At 40.0% G+C, this 21,481-nt stretch overlaps 1 long non-coding RNA gene across 1 annotated transcript; it reads left to right on the forward strand.

The window, feature by feature from the left end:
* Positions 1-1,240: 1,240 nt before the first annotated feature.
* LOC135578207 (uncharacterized) lies at positions 1,241-8,250 on the forward strand. Its single transcript, XR_010469553.1, has 3 exons — positions 1,241-1,333; positions 1,596-1,664; positions 4,636-8,250. It is a non-coding gene; the product is annotated as an uncharacterized LOC135578207 (long non-coding RNA).
* Positions 8,251-21,481: the final 13,231 nt, after the last annotated feature.

Below are 21,481 nucleotides of genomic sequence, written 5' to 3' on the forward strand. Positions count from 1 at the left end.
AGATCCAAGATTGCTTCAAGAGTTCAAACTCCTTCAGCATCAAATGAGAGAACATGCTGCTTTTTAAGAGACTTTTAAATAAATTCTCACTTTATTAATCCAAAATGTTGCTCTTTCCAGGAGGAGGTGCCTTCACTAATTCTCAGATATCTGAGCCTAACTTGGAGTAACATGTTTAAAATGACAGGACTCCTCATCTTTTCTGCTTTCTGCCTTTCATGCTATCCACATTTGTAAAGATACAAGTCTAGAATTAATTCATCTGTACTTCAAAGTCAAAATCCCTTTCCTACTTTCTCCTGCTGCAGATTTCCATCTTTCAGTTTCCATCTCTAGAATACAATTAATTTGCATTTAAAATAAGAAAAGTCTCCTCCACATGCGGCCTTTGCAGCTGCAGTTACTCAAATCAATTTCCATTATTTTTGGTCTACTTTTTTATTTCAGTCAAGATCATATCTATTTTATCAATTGGTATGGGCACTTTACAACAACAAATTTACTTTGAAATTATTAACAAGTAAGGAAGTCTGAAAATACAAGAGATTCTAAACAAATGCTATCTTCATGTATTATCTAGTGCTATTTATCTAATTCTTGGTTACTCTCCTCTCTTTACATACACAAAAAAACAGAGCAATGGAATTTTCTGTGGCTTGACTGTTTATTTATTTAGTGTAAATAGAGCCAGATTTAGGTTATATATTCTTGAAAGAAAGAATGAACTTACATTTTAGTAATACAATTTGTTGTAATGTTTTGAATAACAATTTTTTGATGTGACTATAGTTAATGTTTTAATTAGTGTCAGCCCTAGACTTCCTAAATTTGTTTCATGATCACCATATCATGATACTGACCTTGAAATAAATGGTTAGAAAAATAAACATTTTAAGTCTTCTTATGTGTAGTCTGGTTTCTGAAACATTAAGGGTCACATTTTTTAGATTTTTCTTTCCAACCACACCAGAAATTTTCTCTAAAAGTACATAAAGACAAAGCTAAGACACTCTGCTGATTGAAAGAACTACCAGAAAGTGATGCTTAATAAACAAGCGAAAAGATTCTGAGAGTCACATTTAAAATCATGGAAGTTGGCTTCTTTGCCTTTCTGAGTTGTGACCCTTACTGTGGGCTTGAAAACCAGAATGCACCAACTCAATTTTTCTTTATTTTTAGCATCAAGCTCTCCTTGACAACAGTTATCCAATGCATCTAAAAATAATTCTATTTTTTGTAGGTAAGCTCGGCACCATCACCCTTGTATGAAGGCCTGTTAGGAAGGTAGAAGTGCTGGGAGTAATCTCTCTTTTAAGGCAGGACTACAAACGAGGTGAATACAAGCTATGTGAATTCTCTCTCTTTTCTATGTTTTTTTTTTTGTTTGCACTGTACTTGGTGTTGATTATTAGCACCTCAATCAGTTCCAAAACCTTTTTTCATTTCAAATAGTGCTTTCTGTCCCTATTACAATTTGTCAAATATATCCTGATATCTCCAGAAAAATTCTGAGTTCTGACCACAGATAAATAAAATAATCTGTGCTTGAATTCACAAGTTAGAACACTTTGGTTTTGTTATTCTCTCCTGGACAGTTTCTGTCTGCTTTGCTCAACTCATCTGTGGCATCATTGATGACTTCATGAGATGCTTGGAACTACAAGGTACAAAGTCAATTTTAAAGCCTTTTACCCCATCACATTTCAGTCTTTCTCAAACAAAATTATTTTTTCTCTGCTTCTCTCAAGTTGCTTACCAGTCCAGTTTCACCTCATACTTCACAGCAGGACCATTTACATAACCTAGCAAACCATCGGATTCCACTGCCCCAGCTTACTCTGAGAAATGACCTGTTGCCTGTCAGAGGCGGATTCCTGTGACTCACCTTTCCATCCATCAATTAGCAATGAAAATGAGTAGTCTGATGCTAACCAGGCAAAAACCATTTATGTTCCAGTTCATGGGGACTTGCTTTTTGTAAGAGTATTGAATAAGACAGAACATCTACCATATAGCTTAGTTGGTCAATTGTTTCTTATATCAGCTGAGGCAATTTTCAGCAACAAGCCATCTCACTGAAACAGCCAGAAACTATGTCTGTGTGTGGAAAAAAAGAAAAACAAACCACAAAAAATCCCCCACCAAACCTCAGCATACTTGAGCTACAGTGAGGGTATAAAGGAGTCCTAGAGCAGAGACAGATGAACAGAGCATCTGTGAAAAGATCAGTTTCCGTAGGAAACCGGGAATATGAGCAGAGGTTCCAGCAGTCGATTTGGCAAAGGAGATACAAGTGTGGAGGCTTGCCTGAACCTCATATTAATCATAACCACCTCTGGGGCTAGTCGAAGTCAACAGCAAAATCTTAGGGAAAATAGACCTTCAAAACCCATGCATTTCAGCATTTCCAGTCACATTAAAAGACCACTGTCAAGATTATCAGAATTTCATGTAATATTTTAGCCCACAAAGCACATCAAAAGGAAGAAGCACAAAGAATCACAAGAATGTTCTTCAATTTGCTTAAAAACTTTCAAGGCTGTTGTTTTTCAGATCAAAGATGCTTTGGTCCAGACTCACAGACTCTGATTCTGGGTATAATCAGAATCATAGAATCATAGAATAATTTTCATTGAAAGAAATCCTCAATATCAGTGAGCCCAACCATTAACCTAACTCTATCACTAAACCATGTCCCTAAGAACCTGATCTATACGTCTTTTAAACACTTACATGGATGGTAACTCCACCACTTCCCTGGGCAGCCTGTTCCACTGCTTCACAACCCTCTCTGTGAATAAATTTTTACTAATATCCAATCTAAACTTCCCCTGGTGCAACTTGAGGCCATTTCCTCCCATCCTACCACTTGCAACTTGGGAGAAGAGACCAACACCCTCCATGCTACAACCTCCTTTCAGGTAGACAGATAAAGTCTCCCCTCAGCCTCCTTTTTTCCAGGCTAAACAGCCCCAGTTCCCTCAGATGCTCCTCATAAGACTTGTGCACCAGCTTCATTGCCCTTCACTGAACTTGCTACAGCACCTCAATGTCTTTCTTGTAGCGACAAACCCAAAACTGAACACAGGACTCAAGGTGTGGCTTCACTAGCGCTGCATACAGAGGCACGATCACTTCCCTAATCCTACTGGGAATGAGTTTGGGCTATGTCTGATTTTATCCAGCATCACCCTGCACCTAAGTTTTTGCTTTCGTTTTGTCATGGGTGAGCCCTTCTTGAGGGCTGAATGCATTTGTCTGGTGAGTGAAACGTCAGTGTTATCCTCTTTGATGAGCATTGATGATGAACCATGTTCTAGAGGTCTCAGCAAAGCCACAGGCAGGGCCCAGTAGCCACAGCTCACCAGCTGAGCAATACGCTATGCTGGTAGGCTAATTCAGATCTTGTGCAACCCAGTAGAAGACCAGCTTATGACGACTTGGTGTCTTCTGAACCAGGTGTTCACACACCTGGAAATCAACCCCAAAGGACATAAATCTTATCTTGGAAGACCCAGTATCTTCATACTCTGTGGTAAGGCTCCTTTAACTGGCTGTGGCCTAAGCAAGTGTTCCATTCTCTATACCTCAGTAGAGGTCCCAAACTAACCAAGAGGCAGGTCCTTAGTTCTTTGATGTGTTAAGGGGACCAACTTAGTGATTTTCCCCTTAGCTATCCCTCCATATCATGTGCCATCTTCACTGTGGAGCAGAAAAAGGGAACGCCATCACTGGCAACAGTGCATTGTTGAAAACATCGAATAATCTCCATGATGTTTCACATTTCTATGCCTCTGAATCATCACTAAATCTAAGCTCTAACAGTCTCAAACTCCTCTGGTGCCAAAGCACTACAACAGATCACATCTGTTAATCACCAGGGACTCTGACATTTTCAGAGCAAATTATTCACCCTCTTCATACATAACTTAACCAGCCCTGGTGAAAATATCTCACTTGACCATTTCAGACTACACGCACACAGGGGTGCTCCCCAAAGGTTTATGTGATACTCAGCAACAGAGACACATTTTCCCCATTTTGGTTTTTTGGTTTGTTTTGTTTATTTGGTTTATTTTTTTGGGTTTTGTTTTGTTTTTTACTGGTGATAAGTATGAGTTATCCCCCCAAAGGGACTGGTTCCTTTTCATTGCCACAACTATAAAAAGAACATAACAGGTGCTCTAGATTTGGGAATGACAGCCATGAAGGCTAACAGCAGGAAACGAAAGGCAATGTTCCTGCTGTGTATTTTTTGGTTGCCAAGGCTGATATGACAGTGTCATTACTCGCAGAAAGAGCTGAGATTTGCTACTTGGAAGGTCTTTGCCCCATGATATTTTCATTTGCAACAGACACAGAAGACGCTGGAGTATTTTCCTTGCTATTTCTTTTAGTCATCTATGGATCAATGTCTGTAAACTCAGCTTACTTTTCATCAATAAGAAAGGGCATATTTTCTTATTTCTATTATTCTGCAGGCCTCTGTGGTTCACCATGAATACTTTACTGCTGACATTTCTGGCTGATCTGTCTCTGCTTTCCACACCTCTAGCCTGGTAATAGTAATGGAAATAGTCCAACAGGAAAATTGTGTAGACAACATGAATTCATTGTTCTTCTATTTCTCTTCAGGGCTGTTTATCTCCCTGGCGTCCTGCAGGTGAGGAACACTCAATGGTTACCTTAGTCATGGCCAGAAGGTCTTCCACTGTCACCTGAGCAGTTGCTGGATAGCACGGGAGCAGTCACTCAGCCACACTTGGCAAGACACTGGACCAACATAGAAACATAGAATCATTTCTGTTGGAAGAGACACTCAGGATCATCTAGCACTGAACCACGTCCCTAAAAACCTTGTCTAAAAGGCTTTTAAACACCTCCAGGGATGGCAATTCCACCACTTCCCTGGGCAGCCTGTTCCAATGCCTGACAAACCTTTCCATGAAGAATTTTTTCCTAATATCCAATCTAAACCTCCCCTGCTGCAACTTGAGGCCATTTCCTATTGTCCAATCACTTGCTACTTGGGAGAACAGACCAACATCCTATGTACTACAACCTCCTTTCAGATAGTTGCAGACAGCAATAAGGGGATTGACTTCCACATCAGAACTTTCTCATCTGGCACATGTACTACCCAACATTTTCAACAGAAAGGGAGAACAGATGGAGAAAGAACAGGAAATGAAGCCTTGGTGAAACTGCAACAGCCACCACATGTTCTCTCACTTCCCTGAGAGACTTGGAAGGAGCAAACCAAGAGGGACAACTGGCAGAATAGTCTCCACAAAGTCTTTTCTGATGTCTTGATGTACAGTGAAGTTGCTGCTTTCCATGAAAGTAACAAACTGCCGCTGTATCATCTCTTGGTTCCAGTCCTGCTTTCTGCAACTTGTTCACACTGCAGACAGCCAAGTTCTACAGTCCTTGACAGCTCTGCCCAAAGACCAGTATTTCCTTCATTTGCCCACTGCAGCACAAGGACTCCTTTCCTCTTGCAGCCTCTGGCATCCTAGGCTTAAGGGAGTGAATGTTTCCCTCAGAAACATTGGTGGAAACTTAACCTGGTGAATGAAAAAAAGCTGCAAGGTGGGAAAAAAAAGGTGGGGGCAGGGAAAGGGAAAGCAAGCTCAGATTTCGTCTTGGTGCTGGGAGCAAACACGTACAGCTATTTACAGAGATTTCAGCCATGGGAATAAGGGGAGGTAGCCAGGATTGCTGTCAGGTCTCTAGGCTCAGCAGGTCTGTGCTTGGCCATGAAGTGCTCTTTGTCTCCTGCCATCAGATCACCAGGGGACTGGCTGGAGGGCACCTGGCTGGCACATGGAAAATGGACACAGAGATATCCATGTAGCATATGATCTAAAGAGCTGCAAATAGCTTCTGGGTGCTCGGAGCTGCCTATACCAATTCTCCAGCGCTCACCTCTCATGCCTCCCAGCCTGGCCACAGAGCTGGCTGGCTTCAGGGACGCAGCGGAGCTCGGCTGCCTGCCGCGTTTGGCTGCCTCACTCTTCCTGCTCCCGCACACTGGCAGTTTGCAGCACCTCTTTGAAACCTGCCAGCCTCCTTTCCTGCTTCCCTCTTTACACTGGATCACATTCACCATCCTCTTGGCTCTGATGTGCAGTCTTGTCACAGACAGTTTGGATTCACCCACAGGTGATGAGACTCCAAGCACAGGGAAATGAAAACGAACTCTGTTCCCTTCACTTGCAGAGTGGCAGGAGCTTCTCTTCCTGAATTTTAAGATAATTTCTCAGCCTCTCTCTCCTAGCATGTCTCCACCTTCCTGCTCATGGTGTAAGGATCTCTCTGACTTAACAGGGGAAAGGAAATTTCAGCTTCACTTGGCATCCAGGAGAAGGACACATAGTGGGGAAGGAGAAGATTGTGTGCTTATGATGGCAGAAGCTGTGTCTGTAGGACCTGGGTTGAATATGGAGGGCAGGAGGACACAGGACAAAATCTGCAAGAAGGACTCTGTTCAGGGGAAAATGCCAGCTGAGCCTGGGAGCTGTGCTGCACAAGAGCAGTGGCTGATTGCTCTGGCTTTCTTGTGCTGGATGTGATGATCCTGTTCCAGCTCAGCAAAGGTGTTTCTTCATCTAAGCAAAGGGAAGTTCAGCCAAGTGGGCTTGGATGCTGGAAAAGCCAGAGCCAGTGAGGCACTGCAGGCCAGGAATAAGAGCAAGGCAAAGCCCACATGTGGGACCTCCACCTCCACCAGGTGTTATTTGCCATTTAGTGGGGCCACCTCAAAGCTCTTGGCTCACCATCAGTTATTGTATTTCAGATGTAAGATTTGAGGCCAGAGTGATCTGGCACATCAAGAAAAGATCTAAGCCCTGTGACCCTTCAGGTGGAAGAGAAAGTGCATGGGTTAGAGGGGAAAACATCTGCTGACCCTGAACCTGGGGCACTGGGAGGTGAAGAGAGTCCAAAGGGTCTGGTGGAAAAAAACCTGGGGAAGGGCCAAGGCAGGCACAGCGCAAGAACCATGCAGGAAATGTGTTTACACATTGGGGGTATTTTTAAATCCATCACTCAGTGCCGTAAAACCAAACCTCCCACGATGCTTTTGTTGGGGAGTGGGCACAGTGACAACAGCAGAAAGCATACATGGAAGCAGCAAAGTTCACAGGCATCTTCACCCCGATTTTACAGACCTGGGAGCAGACGCACTTCTGCTGCTATGCCTGTTATCTATAGAAAAGATGAACTCTGATCTGAGCAATGCTTTCGGAAGAAGCTGAGAGATGCCATGTGCAGGAAAATCTGCTTCAGCCTCCCCTTCGGAGCAGATCACAGGTGGAGTTCTCCTGAGCTGTTCCACTGCTTTATTTCCCACCATGACTCTCCGCCGCTCTCTGAGGGTATGTTTAGAAGATAGCGCCTTACTTTGCAGCATTGCTTATACTTGCTCATTCAGTGTAAATAACTGTATTAACTTTATAGGCAGCCCCAGTTTGAACTGACTGAGATTCATGTAGCAAACTGGAACTGTGCCAGGCCCACCAGAGCAGAGTCCTGTTGGTGCGAGGTGGAGCCTGAACAGCTCTCAGGATGGGAGGTCTTTCCAAACGAATGTGATCCCTCCTTGTTCTTACAGATTAGTTTTAACACTGACACAATGGCTGCCAAAAACTGAATCTGCCAGAAATGTTAACAAAAGGCACTTTGATCTCATTCACTTGTTCTTGTTAAGAATGTATTGTACTATTTTGCCTCCTTTGCGGTCAGAAGAAAAATGTTTTACCCTTGCATATCACTCATGTTTAATACTCTATGTGCTGTGTTACACAGGGCTTCTGCTTTTTGCTGCTACTTGCTTTCAGGCTGCTTACTTTAACAGTTGTTGCATGCTATACATTTGCTTAAATACCATAGGGAGTTTTTCTATTTGTTATATAAAAGACTGAGATATGTCCTTGTCTAAACAACTGAAGAATTTGATTTTTATTATATGTGTAAGAACTACTTACAAGTCAGTTTAAACTTTCATGCTAGTTCTTAAACCCTTGGCTTAGTACTTAATACGGTTCACATATCTGTTCTTGGCACAAGGTTTACATTTTTCTAACCACATATTTACAGTAAAAAGCAGCTAATATTCACTAATAAAATGATACATTGACAATTATCTAGCAACAGTATTTCTTGCAATGCATCAACCTCACAGTGTACTGTAAAAAATAAAGTATACAAGTCAAACAGTGTAATTCTCATCTTCAAACACGATTGAAGTTTATGGAAATTGTCATCCCCACTAGCAAATTAAAAAAGAGGAAACTGTTGATGAGGGATTTTGATGCCAAATCAAAGTACTACATTTGTTTACATGTAAAACTGAAGAATAAGATGTAACATGTTCCACTTGTTGCCATGAGGTATCGAGTATACTCTGATAGTTTGGCATGACAACAGACTCAGCAATTACACTGGAGAAGATACAGATAAGCTTGCAAACTAGAATGAATATGCATCATTATCGCTGTTTCTTGATATTCTAAAAACAGTGCAGGTATTTTTTACCTTTGAGAAACAACCACATGGAAAATCTTTATTTTCAAAATGTGAAGAACGCTCTGTTTTCAAAACAAACTGATTACTTGTGCTGTATATCACACTGCAGTTGCTCTATTCTCAGTCTTACCTTTGAAGATCAAGTTTCCAACATGTGATCATGTAAAACAAAAATTTGTTGTTTTCTTCCTCCAAAGGCTAGAGGTCAGAAAAAATGCATGCACATTTAGAAAATGCTACTCCACATTTAGAAAACTGTTTAATGATTCTTTTCGCATGGAGAAATTTTGGTTTGACCCCTAGATTATTGAATACCTGATGGGCACATGCTTTGTTAACTTCATGATGTCATTTCTAGATGCTCCATTTTCATTAGCAAGAGCTGGTAGGTTTTCCTTCTTGTTTTCTTTCCTTAATTTGGTGGGATATTTTCACAAATAATCACTTTTTTTCTCTTTGGAGGTTTACTTTCAAAAGAAGTGTGTATTGATAGTTAGACTTGTTACCATGTTAAGTAAGTATCAGGATCAATATATTACTGAGAATTACTAAGCTTGACCCTGACATGACAGCATATATATTCTTTTGGCCTCTGAACAAAATGCAATACACAAGTTGGCACAACTTGGGAAAGTTTCGTAATTTCAATCTGTAAAGCTGTAATGGCCATCTTCTTTCCTGCTGGTGGCCCATGTAACACACATCAGACATTATCAAGAACATTAAGTGAGCTCTTTGGAGTTACTGACCTGCGAAGTTACTGCTTCAGTAAAACCATGACGTGATAGGTGTTACTAAGCTGGTTTCTCTTTCTACAGATTTTCAGAGTCATCAAAACACCAGCTGGACAGAGTAAAACCCTTTGCCTGCATGCAGTCCATGCAATGGCAGATACATCTTCAGGATTTCAAGTTTTTGGGACATTTCATTCTTATTATCTGGAGCACACATTCATGCCAAAAACTTATCTGTCAACCATTGGATAAATGTGTTGCTTTCCTGTAGCTAAAAATGCACTGATTAGCACATTGCCATGAAAGATATCAAACTTTTTGCTGATGACAGTGATGTTGGACTTGGAAAGCACAGGAGCATCTGAAAACCAGTATTTTTATCATTCAATCAGTTCACTGTCTTACAGATAAAATGACAAGATTTCGGAAGAATACTAGGTTACCTGGGATTTTCTAGATCACACAAACTTTTGTATGGACCTCTACAGTTCTTGGTTTGGGCTTGCCGGTTGTGTGACCTGATTGTTCTCACTGCTTCTCTCCAAGCACCTTTTGCAGCTCTCAGGCAGTGACTATCAGTAGCAAAATCACTGTACCATGACACACTCAGGGTAAGAGGGTCTGTTCTGACTAGCAAGAGTAGAGATGGAGAGATAAGGACAGTGGGGAAGAAATAGAGAGAATAGAAAGATAGAAGAGGGATATTTTCCTTCTTAACAAAAATCCTTCAAAGCCAGACAGCTTTGCACAGTAATCTATAAATTTCCAGTATGTGTCACATAGTCTCTCTGTTCATGTTGTCAAAGCCTCTCTGACAGCTGACAAAATTTAAGGCAAATGGTAGCTGCTGTGCACTACTTGTTCAAAATGACAAAGTGTGAAAATACGATCAATGCAGGAATTCATAGGAAAAAAAAAGTGCACTTGGCTGTTCTTGAAGTCTGTTAAGTAAAATTGTGCAAAAAGGTGCAACTAAGCACCATTTGTAACTAGAAACTGCAGGTATCTACCTCACAAGTACCTTAGTACAAACTCAGTATGAGTCAAGTATTTCTGGCAAGGTTTTCTAGTAAAGCTGAGCTGCTTTTAGCATTCTTCTCTCCCCTGGTGCTCTCTGATGGGTGCTCAGCTGTCTAATTGGGAGACACTCATGCTGGGTAACATTCTTGTAAATTCACATGCTGCTTACAGCTGGTTCCTGCTTCTAGTTTTCAACCTTGCTGGTGTCTTGCTAGCCAACAGCTAAGGTCACCTTTGTTGCACAGCAAATATTTCAGATAATTTAATTTTTAATCTTCAGATGACAGCTAATTCTACTACTCTCCTTCCTGTGCTGCCTTCAAAGAACAAAGTGGAGAATGCAGTCATAGATTTCTGTAATATTATATAGCTTTAAATTCCCAGCAACCTGAAAAAACTGTTATTTAAAATTTCCTTCAAGCATTTCCTGTTTAAGGATGTACTGTGTCTGGGTGGGATGGGTTAACCCACAGCTACAGAGCATCAAGCAGAAGCATGAGAATTAGTTGTAACTCAGTAGTTGAAGGCTACTTTGAGTAGGTACTCTGAATTAATCTTCCAGGGGAAGACTGACTGTGAGAAAAGGTGAAAACACTGTAAAATTAGTAATTATGCCACTTATTGGGTAAGTATCTATTGTGTTTTCCTACCTTACATAAAGAAGTTTTGGCAGAATGATTATTATTCTAAAACCAAGAGCAGAAGGTGTAGCTACAAGGAACTCAGGTTAAAACACCTATAACTGAAAATGTCCAGCTCTTAAAATTTTAGACTCCTGATTTTAAATCCTTATCATTTTGCTTAGCTTAAGTTGTTAGAAGAGAGCTTAAAATGATTTGCCACAGGCTAAATTTTATTTGAAAGTTTCAATTGAAGGGGTTCACCCACTTTTCAGAATTACATGAAAGACATGTTGTTTTATACAGATTAAAAATAATGTTATATATCTAAGAAGTTCCAATGTCTTACTGATTTGGGTCTTCAATCTGAAATATGTCAGGGATGAGTGTATAAGATCCTGGCATGAAGAATTTGCCTTTAGTCATTACTTGGGAAATTTCCCTGAATTTTGTTAAAATATTGAGCTATTAAAATTCTCAGTTTGCCCCTGATAATAAATCACATTTGAGATTTTGACATCTGCATTTCTCCAAGAACTCTCTCTGTTTAGAGTGCTTCATCATGGGGTAGAAAGGCACAAGGCTTTGTTCCCCTGCAATTACTTTTGCTGACGCTCATAGATGTGTGACCCAGCAACAAAAACCGTATGCAAAGAAACTCTCCTGTATGATCCTGATACTTTTCCTGATGGCTTCGAGCTCCCTGAAAAAGAAGGAAGAAGCTGCCTCATATCAAAAAGGCTTGTGGGAAGTGTTGGAAGGAAGGGGGAAGAGGCAAAAGGAACAAGGGAGGGGGCAGAAACTGGAGAATGGGAGTCAGACTCGGGTGGAGGAGCAGCAACCCGGAACTTCAAACCAGGTTTAAGACCCTTGAGCTTCTGCAGGCTCTAGCATTGTGTACCTGGCTAATGGGATCTAATACATCTCCTTTAATGCCCAGCCCTTACAGGGCCATACTGCTGCTATCAATTACCTTTAATAGCTTAAGGATATGATACAATCATTTCCAGGTCTGAATGCCACCAACAGCCAGACAGGGTGTCAACAGCCTTCCACTCACAGAACTGCCTCATTTTGTACTCTGTGTGTTGGTTTCTAGTTTGCAATTACACTAAAGGAAAAGTGATTTTAAATTCCTTGATGCTGAGGGTTCATCTACTTAAATACACACATAACCCACTGTGCTAAGCCAAGTGGAGTTTCTGTTTCTCGGTGGTGTTAGTTTCTCATTGCATCAGGAGAATGAAATCCAAAATTAGGAAATACTTAGGACTTCCAATTAACTTCTGAAAGCTTGATGAGTGCTAAAAATATCATGTGGAGCAGGAAATAGACCAACAGGCCTACGGTTCATTGATCTGTTTGTTTTCATCCTTTATGTATTTCCCAAAGATCTACTGATTGCTGTATTTATTTGGAAATGCTACACATGAGAAGGAAAAAATCATGGCACAGCAGAAAAGTATAATTTCCCTTAGTTTAGTGGGAAAATAACAACGATTATCATAAAGTCATAGGGAACTTATGTATTTATTTTACAGTGAAAAAACTATTTAAAGAAAGCTGGAGCAAAACACACTTAAAAATAGCTTATGCATAATTAACTGTTTCACCTACTTTGGTATTAAGCTGTTCTTGATTGTAAAAATTGTAAGACAGATTTTTTTTCTTAGACGTTAATAAAATTTTAAGTCAGCTTTAACCTCATTTTAATGGGGTTAAAGAAATTTAGAATGATGTGAGAAATGTGTATCTTATTAAGAAGATTTCTTAAAAAACAGGGAATTGATTCCCAAACCACAGGAACTCATTTTATGTGCATGTAATTCTTCTGAGTAATACAGAATTAAACCTGTTCAATGAAGCTGACAGAGAATCAGTAGTGGTGAAACAGGTATTTAACTACCCATTCTCCATTCAGCCTGTAGCTTGAGCTGCTGTGTTTCTGATCCCACATAAACTGACCAAGCAGGAATGCACAGCTGAAGCTATTGCTCCAAGAAGGTTTTGTACCTATAAGCTCTGAAATCATGGATTGCAATCTGTTGTGCAATACCAAGAAGCACCTGGAGACTTTCATTTAATAAAAAATTGACTATTCCTCCTCTTGTCCACCATCAGAATTGATTACTATCTATGGGCACTGCTGGGTATTAGAGAATTGAGACTTTCTGATCAACAGCTTCAGGGCAACACAACCAAACCAAACCTAAAGACTGATAAAAATCATCACTGTAGATGCAGAAAAGGGAAGCGCAGAAGGTACAGCTTAGCTGTGAATGTCATGTCCTGGCCCCAACTCAGTGATCAAAGACATTCCAAAACAAGCACTAAGTGTTTGCAAGCTGCCAAAGAATTTGGGTGCAGTATTAGGTAGAAGATGAAGAACAGATTATACATCAGTAGCAGCTACTCCCTAGTTTGATGAGGATGGATTTAAAAAATAGCTGGGAAGATATACAGACCTGTTAAACATCCACAAAGATCGTCAAGAATAGTGGTGCAACATATAGTGTGTTGTAATGCTCCAAGTTACTATGTAAAGGAAATACAACAAACAGGAGGTTGTAGGGTAGAGACGGAAGAGTGATGAAAGAAATGGTGAACTAAAGAGGGAGAGCAGAGACCAAGAGACTAGAAGGGAAGCATGATACAAGGGCAGCTTTGAAACTGAGAGTCTCCTGCTCTGAAGCTAAAAACATATTGCTAGGAAGTCACATTACAAGAATTAACAACTTTTGGCACCTCTTTCCTGCAGTGACTCCAGAAGAGGAGGGGACACCAAACATCAAAATGCAGAGAGAGCTTTCATGTTTGTCACGAACAAGAGACACCTTGTTTTTGAAGAGCAAATCGTAGTGTGTGCACTTCTCATGCAGCAGAGTTGCAATTTACTTTGGCCATACCTCTCTCTGTCCCTGCCCATCGCAAGCAAGCTCTTGAAAAGAAAACAACAAGCTCTGCATGACTGGTTTGAAACAGCATCTGGTGTCTTGGAAACCATTTCTTCAGCAAGTTCTCTTGGCTGCTTTGGAGATGCAGTGATGTTCAGCTGCAATATGGTTAGGCTTGCTTCCCAGATTGTATCTACACTGGCCTGTAGAGCCTCTGCCTCCAAAGTACTGGAGGTAGATGAGAAACTGTTCAGAATGTGTACGTGGCTGGAACAGACTCACACCAGATGGCCATTCAAAATAGCAGTCAGGAGAAAAGTGTCACACTGAGCAGTTTCAAGTCTTATCCTTGAGAAATCATCCCAGCTGCCATTTTCCTCTGACTCATCTTCTAGAAGAAGTGTTTATTTCAATCAGAGCCAATGTTGAGTCACAGATGCCACGTGTAAGACCAGTTCACTGGGTCCCATTTGTGATTGGGATGAGGAGAGTATTTTAGGCAACTGAACTTTTTTGCTTAGTACATGCAAAGTCTCAGTTTCCTCTTATTATCAGCTGCATGATTGCTAGAACAGTGGTATACCTTTCAAAGGACTAATAAAAATCCAGACAAAAATATATCAGATAGAGATTTCTAACAATGATAAAGAGAAATCCCTTGGGTTTAAGGACCGTTGGATCGGCCTTACATTAAGCCAGAATTTTGTCTTTCAGTGCTGGATGTTAAAAGTTATTTTAAACACAAAAAGGCTGAGACTTTTACAGACTTAATTATATGAAACAAAAAAGTTCCTCTGAGCACCTGCACCAGTATGAAATGTTCTTTCAGGTTTTCTGCTCTTGAGAAAGCTTTTTCCCTGATGTTTCAAGAACTGCCTTTTTCAATACTTAAGCCATTATTTCTTTGTACTAAAACTGGATAATATAATACAATGTCTTGAATGGTAAAAATAGAACTGGAGGAGGTTTTCTTCATTTCCTGCTAATTTCCTCAGCAAATTCTGAAAGGTTTACACCCATTTCATCAAACACTGGTACTGTCTACACTGAGCATATGGTCTATTTTGATCTTCTTTCAGTTCCCAAAATAAAACGCTAAGGGTCTTTCATGAATATCTTTCCTCCCTAGCAAGAAAACTTGTGAAAGAAGCTCTACCACTGTTCTTCCTAAGCCCCAGTCTGTGCATCAGAGGAAAAAGTTCCAGTTCCCACCTGAGCCTAACCTACAAAACGCTTCATATTTTCTTGCTCCAGATGTTGGACTCTGCCTCTCTCCATTGCTGCTGCTCTCCTGCATTTCTTCCTATCAGTTCCTACCATCTTACTAAGGCTGGAGATTGTAATTTTCTTGATGTAAGTTTTTAACCACTTTCATTAAAAAACACTTTTTTTTTTTTTTTTTTTTTTGCCAAGTAGTATCTTTATTCTACTCGAAATTAAGGATTTGGGCCAATGCTAGTCAGCGGACCAACTCCAACAATTTCCTTAGAATCCTTAAAACTGTGAGGAAGCTCAGAGTCATTTGCATTTCTTCAGAGATGCCAGGCTCCCAACATTTGCCAAGCTGCTTATTCACAATATAGAGTTTTCCAGGGTGCCGTAAAATAAATAAAAAACAGCAGAACAAGAAAGGTGGCTTCATAACCTCAGTAGTACATACAGGGACAAAACTCTTTGTTCCGTTTTTATTAATTTGATGTATTTTTCCATGGCACTGGACCAAGTTATGCAATAAGAGGAAGACTGTCAGCATTTTAATTTTTGGACTGATGCATTGCCTTGATTCTTTGTCATCACTGAGTAAACCTGCATGATTTTCATACAAGGAGAAAACATCCTGCTTGTAGGTGGTCAAACACATGCTCTCCAAACTAGAGAGGGAGCAGCTGTTGTCCTTAGCGTGCCTGATTTGAGGAAAGTAGGATGTTGTCTGCATATTTTCTCAGTGCCATTTATAAGGCAATGTTTGTGGCCTGCTACCATATGAATTATTGACTTTGACAGGAGAAATAAAATTTTAATACAAGACTTTGACAGGAATACTCAAAAGGCGTTGTTTTGAAACACAGGCTGAAGAAGCCAGCCACTTTGGAAAACTGAATAAATTCTGTGCCCAGAGCTGCTTTGCTGCCTTCCAGAATAGAAACTTCAGAAGCCTGTGAGCAAATCCAGTGTCTTCCATCCTGACACTGGTTCCGCCATACTTTGGGTATTCCATATTTCTGTTGAAAAGCTGACTGCATTGGATCTGGTTGGGAGGCAGTATGGTATGTCAGCGTATTCAAATGTCAGGATGTTTGGATTATGTAAGGAGGCTCATCTGGAAGCAATGTATATGTTTCAGTTCTTTGTAGAAAACGCTTAATTCTAATTTTTCACGAAACTCCTTTCTCTTGGAACAACTCATCTGCTTAAAATTAAGCATGTACTTGTTTGTCTCGCACACTTGAGGCAATACAATATACGGTCCTCTGTATATTATTATGTGCTCGCATAAATCAGTGGGCAGCCAACAGAGGACAGATTGGATGCAACAGTTTGACAGATGCATTCTTCTTTTATGGTCAAAAGATCATAGAAATGATCTCATACTTCATGCCTTTGAAAGTCCCTTCCTTTTTCTGTCATCTATGGAAAATGCAATGGGTTATGATTATTTCTGAGATTCTTAGTGAATTATTTACAATCCTCAGCATACAAAAAATGTGGACTTTGCTATCTTCTCTGGTATTTGGAATGAAGGTTACAAAGGTGACTAAAGTCTACAGTGTTTTCTCCTCTCCTTTCATCCCTTTGAAAGATTTAAATGTATGAAGGCTGTGTAAAGCCTGAAGAAGTCCCAGTCCTGTAGGAGAGCCAAAGACAAACAAAAAAGCTGTGTGTTCTACCCCAACTAGCAGAAATGATCCTGTAAAGGATGAGTTGCAGGACTGTAACTGCACATTTCCAGGTCCCTTTGAGACATGAAATGGAGTCTACTGAACTAAAACACTTGTAGAAACACCTCTGGTTGGTCTTGAGTTGTGCATGGGCCTTCCCATTGAAAGCGGCTGAGCTAGTTTGTCCTGTTAGCATACAGGGTTATTCTTATCAGTATGGAAAGTGTAAGCACACCCCACAGAAAATCACAGAAAAGATGTGACAAATGCAGTAATATAGAGTAGAACATTTGCATAGATGTGAATAATGCAATAGAGGAGAAGTGGAAAAATAAACATGGATGAGCCCAGACTGGTAAAATCCCCATTTCTAACCCTGATCTCCTTATTTGCCATGTACCAATACTTAAAGGTTATACTCAGGAAAAGGAGACACACGTTGCTAGGTAAAGCACACACCAAGGTATAGGTCTTTCCCAGGGTTATTTATGTAATCAGCAGGATTCAACAGACCATCCTGTGGCACACTGAGAGCCATGAAATCCCCAGGGGCGAGCCCAGTGCAGCTCCCCCTGCCCAGCTCCCCTGCAGGATCTGGAGATGGCACAAAGAGCTTCCCAGGAGGGCAGGGGGACTTGTGATCCCGCCATGGGGAAGACACAAGCCCGTCCCCAGGCAGGGTGACAGGAGAGGCCAGGGGTGCTGCCTGCATGGGGTGCATGCGAAGTAAGGGCTGCTGGGCTGCAGGGTGCAGGACAAGCGGCCACAAACCTTGGCAACGATAGCCACGTGAGTGAGTGAACATGCTGGCAGGATTAGTTAAAAAATGGATTGCATCAAAATGTTTGTGTGTGTTAGGCCAGCCTCTCTGTGGATTTTAAAATCCCCTTAAGCCCTTCGCTTATAATTCATTGCTATTTTCCACCTCGTGTTCGCTCATGGTAGAGACCATTCATGGGCATTTAAAGATCTTCCTGTAAACTTCGTGTTAAACATTTGATTATTTAATTACATGTTAAAGCCAAAGGAGTACAAAAGAGGCAGTACTTTTCAAACCCTTTAATTCAGAGATGGGTGTCAGAATTTTTGCTAGACCCAGAGATAACTGAAAACATTTCAAGATTTATGAAAAAGGATGCAATTTTTAATACCAGCCAGAACCAGAACTGACCAAATTTCACTGTTTTTTATCATCTAAAGTGACAGTCAAGCATGTGAATCGAAGAAATGCAGCTAGTGAATGATCCCTTCTTCCCCGCTGAGCCCCTTGCCCACACAGTGCAGACTGTGTGTGATACTGATATGTTAATGCCTTGTATGTGCCTCTGGTCATGAACAGGCAGGAGAACATCTGAACTAGGCTGACATCGGACCAGATCACAGTATTTGAGTTTTATGAGTGTGAGCAGAAAAGACAATTCTCTCTACTCTTGCTCTAACAGTTTCCTTAAAGTCTGGGAAAATACATAGAAAGTAAACAGCAAGGTAATTAAAACATGCATTACTTATTTCACCATGATGGGTGGCTGAGAGTTTTTTCACAAAATGTATTTTCTTTAGGAAGTGCCTGTGCTTTGTAAAGAAAAATGCCTGTTGCAAATAGTAATTTTTCACAAATAATCTCCAAAGCCTATTTAAAAAATTCTAAGAATGCCAAATTTCAATATTTTTAGCATAAAAATTAATGTTTGGTACAAATAATCTTTCAGAACTTCAAATTAATTCTAGTAAAAAACTGTAAATGAGAGTCAGAATCTAAATGAAAAGTCTACAAATATTGACATACCATGTTTTTATTTACTCTAACATTTTATGTCTCATTTAATAGATTGCTGGAATGAACATGTGTAAGAGTTTGATTTATCATCCTGATTCAAAAACTTTTGTTCAAATGCCAACTTTCGCAAGAAAAAAAAATACCATTTCCTCATCAGCTCTATTCCTCATGAACTTTAATTGAACAAGTGCATGATACACTGATTTCTGTCAGCAGATCACAGTGAGAATATACTATGGTAGAAAAGAACTCCATCTTCCATTCTGAATTATCTTAAGCAGCTCTGTTAATATAATAGGCTTGTGGGCATATATTATACAATGACACGAGGCCTAACCTTTCCCTTTCAAGCAGTTTCTCATTTCCTGACTTCAACAAACAGAGGAGAGTATCCCATGGTAAAAGAATGCTGTGAAAAGTATATTGAATCATCTGGCAGTATTTAAACCATGAGATGACATTTTATTTTGCTTATTCTACATGGAAATTCCTAACATCAGCTCTTGCTCAAATACATCAATCCAGGCTCTGCTGTTTCTTTTCAAACATTCTTTATACCCTTCTTCTTGTTTTTGTTATATCTTTTTATCTCTTAGCTGAATTGTGGATTTCTGTAGATGTCTAAAAGGAAATAAACACTCAAAGTCTGAGCTTTTAATTTTTTCTTCTGAAAAAATCTGAATTCAGAATTATCTAACAGGACTTTTTTTCCCCCTAGACAACTTGAGAGTCACAGCTAATCAACAGTGTGTTAATAACGAGTGTTCCATGACTGTCTTAGTACTTAGGGTATGCTCTACAGGAATCTTCAATAGATAAATGTTAAATAATATCTGATTTCTGGCAAAGAGGCCACTGTGCTCTGGAGGATTCATCTTAAAACAAGGTGCTCCTTAGCCCAGACTACTCATACACCTAAAACTGACCATTGTCTTAAGAGCTTTCTTGGAGAAGGTCCAGAGATCTCAACAACTTGAAGGGCTGAGCCTCAAACACAGAGTTATTTCCCAAAAGAGGCAGCACTTAGTAAAGCTGTAAAAGAAACAATTCAGGAAGAAACTATGTGACAGTAGGAAAGGAAAGGAAAGGAAAGGAAAGGAAAGGAAAGGAAAGGAAAGGAAAGGAAAGGAAAGGAAAGGAAAGGAAAGGAAAGGAAAGGAAAGGAAAGGAAAGGAAAGGAAAGGAAAGGAAAGGAAAGGAAAGGAAAGGAAAGGAAAGGAAAGGAAAGGAAAGGAAAGGAAAGGAAAGGAAAGGAAAGGAAAGGAAAGGAAAGGAAAGGAAAGGAAAGGAAAGGAAAGGAAAGGAAAGGAGAAAAGAAAAGAAAAGAAAAGAAAAGAAAAGAAAAGAAAAGAAAAGAAAAGAAAAGAAAAGAAAAGAAAAGAAAAGAAAAGAAAAGAAAAGAAAAGAAAAGAAAAGAAAAGAAAAGAAAAGAAAAGAAAAAAGAAAATTACCAAAGCGCAATAATACATCAGTTGCATACCTCTAGAGACAGGCAGACAACGCACCACAGCCAGCAAGTAGCAACTGATTGCCGGCATTTGAACCAAAGACTTTGCTGAAGGGAGGGTCTTCTGACACCACATACGTTTTCACAGATTTGAAACCAGCAAGGACTATTAGGTCTTCCAGTTTTACTTCCTTCACAGCATAGGCCATAAAAATTCAGGCTCTTCCTTCCATTTGGTAATGACGTGTGTGCTGGCAAGAGCAGTGTGCTCCCCAGGGGCACCTCCTGTCTGAAAACTTCAACAGGGGACAAAGTTGGTCTCTCAGCCTTTATAGTCATGTTACAATCCATCCATTCCAGCAAAGGTTTACTGGTCCACATGCACTCCAACGCCAACATTATATTACCCAGTGATATATAATTATGTGAAATAGCTTGTGATTTATTGCTTGCTTCAAGAGTTCCCAAATGTATCTTGGTTATATGCCACCGCTGACGATGACAACAGCTCCCAACTGGACAGGAGACTCCAGCAATGTGCTACTTCACTCTACTGCACATACTGCAATTTGGGAAGACCCAGCTTGGCTGAAAATTAGTTTGTGGCAGCTACAGCACATTCATTCATAATTTCTGCCTAGCAAAAGATAGAGACATTTGAATGTCACAGAAAACTTCTGTTTATCTCAAAAAGCTTGATTTCAAATTCTCCGTAGTCACAAGGGAAATTACTTTCTGCATCAGCTGGCTCCTTGAAAGACACCTTAGGGTGAGGCTTACTGAAGGAAAGGGTGAATATGAGACTAAAGCATTAGATACAGTATTAGATAGACCATAGCACCATGACCTTACTGTGTTTTTCATAGTAGTTCCCAGCAAATTTGGGAATTGCTCCAGTGAATATGAAAAGCTACTTCTTTTTTTTTTTTTAATGTAAGAATTATAACAGTTAATTTCCACCAAAACAGAAAGAAACAGCTCAGAGAAGAAGACATAACCATATTTATCCTGTAAGAGAGCTTCACTGCAATCATGCACATAAGCTTTCCAGAAGGCATTTTCTTTCTTCTTTTTTTTTTCTGTTAATAATAACTTCCAAACTTATAAAAGACAAGAAAAGACTCTCTGTTTCTTTCTAGGCTATATAAAATAGAAGCCTCAAAACACATTTGTCCATCAGCTTATGAATAGCCCCTATTTAAGGTGCTTAACTGTGTCCAATTATTGTTGTGAAAGGCTGCTGTTGCTTGTTTTTTAATAACATGGGAATTGATTAAACCACTCCTGTACACTTTTCATCTTAGAGATGTAGAACTCCTTGCAACTGTAGACGAAAGATCGCTTGGTGAAACCATAGAGGGAACTGATTTTTCAAATAACCTTCTCGGACTACAATATTGGTGCCTGTTCCATAAAAAAACCCTTGCATGGTACAAGTATATATACATCACCCCCCAGACAGAGATTATGTTCTGTTCATGCCATGTTTTTGCAATACTGCAAACTCAGAGTTTGTCCCACTCTTTAATAAGCATTGATGAGATCTGTGCATACACAAAATGAAATTGTAAATGGCAAACG

This window comes from Columba livia, chromosome 1 (genome assembly GCF_036013475.1).
Source record: "Columba livia isolate bColLiv1 breed racing homer chromosome 1, bColLiv1.pat.W.v2, whole genome shotgun sequence".
Lineage (NCBI taxonomy): Eukaryota > Metazoa > Chordata > Aves > Columbiformes > Columbidae > Columba > Columba livia.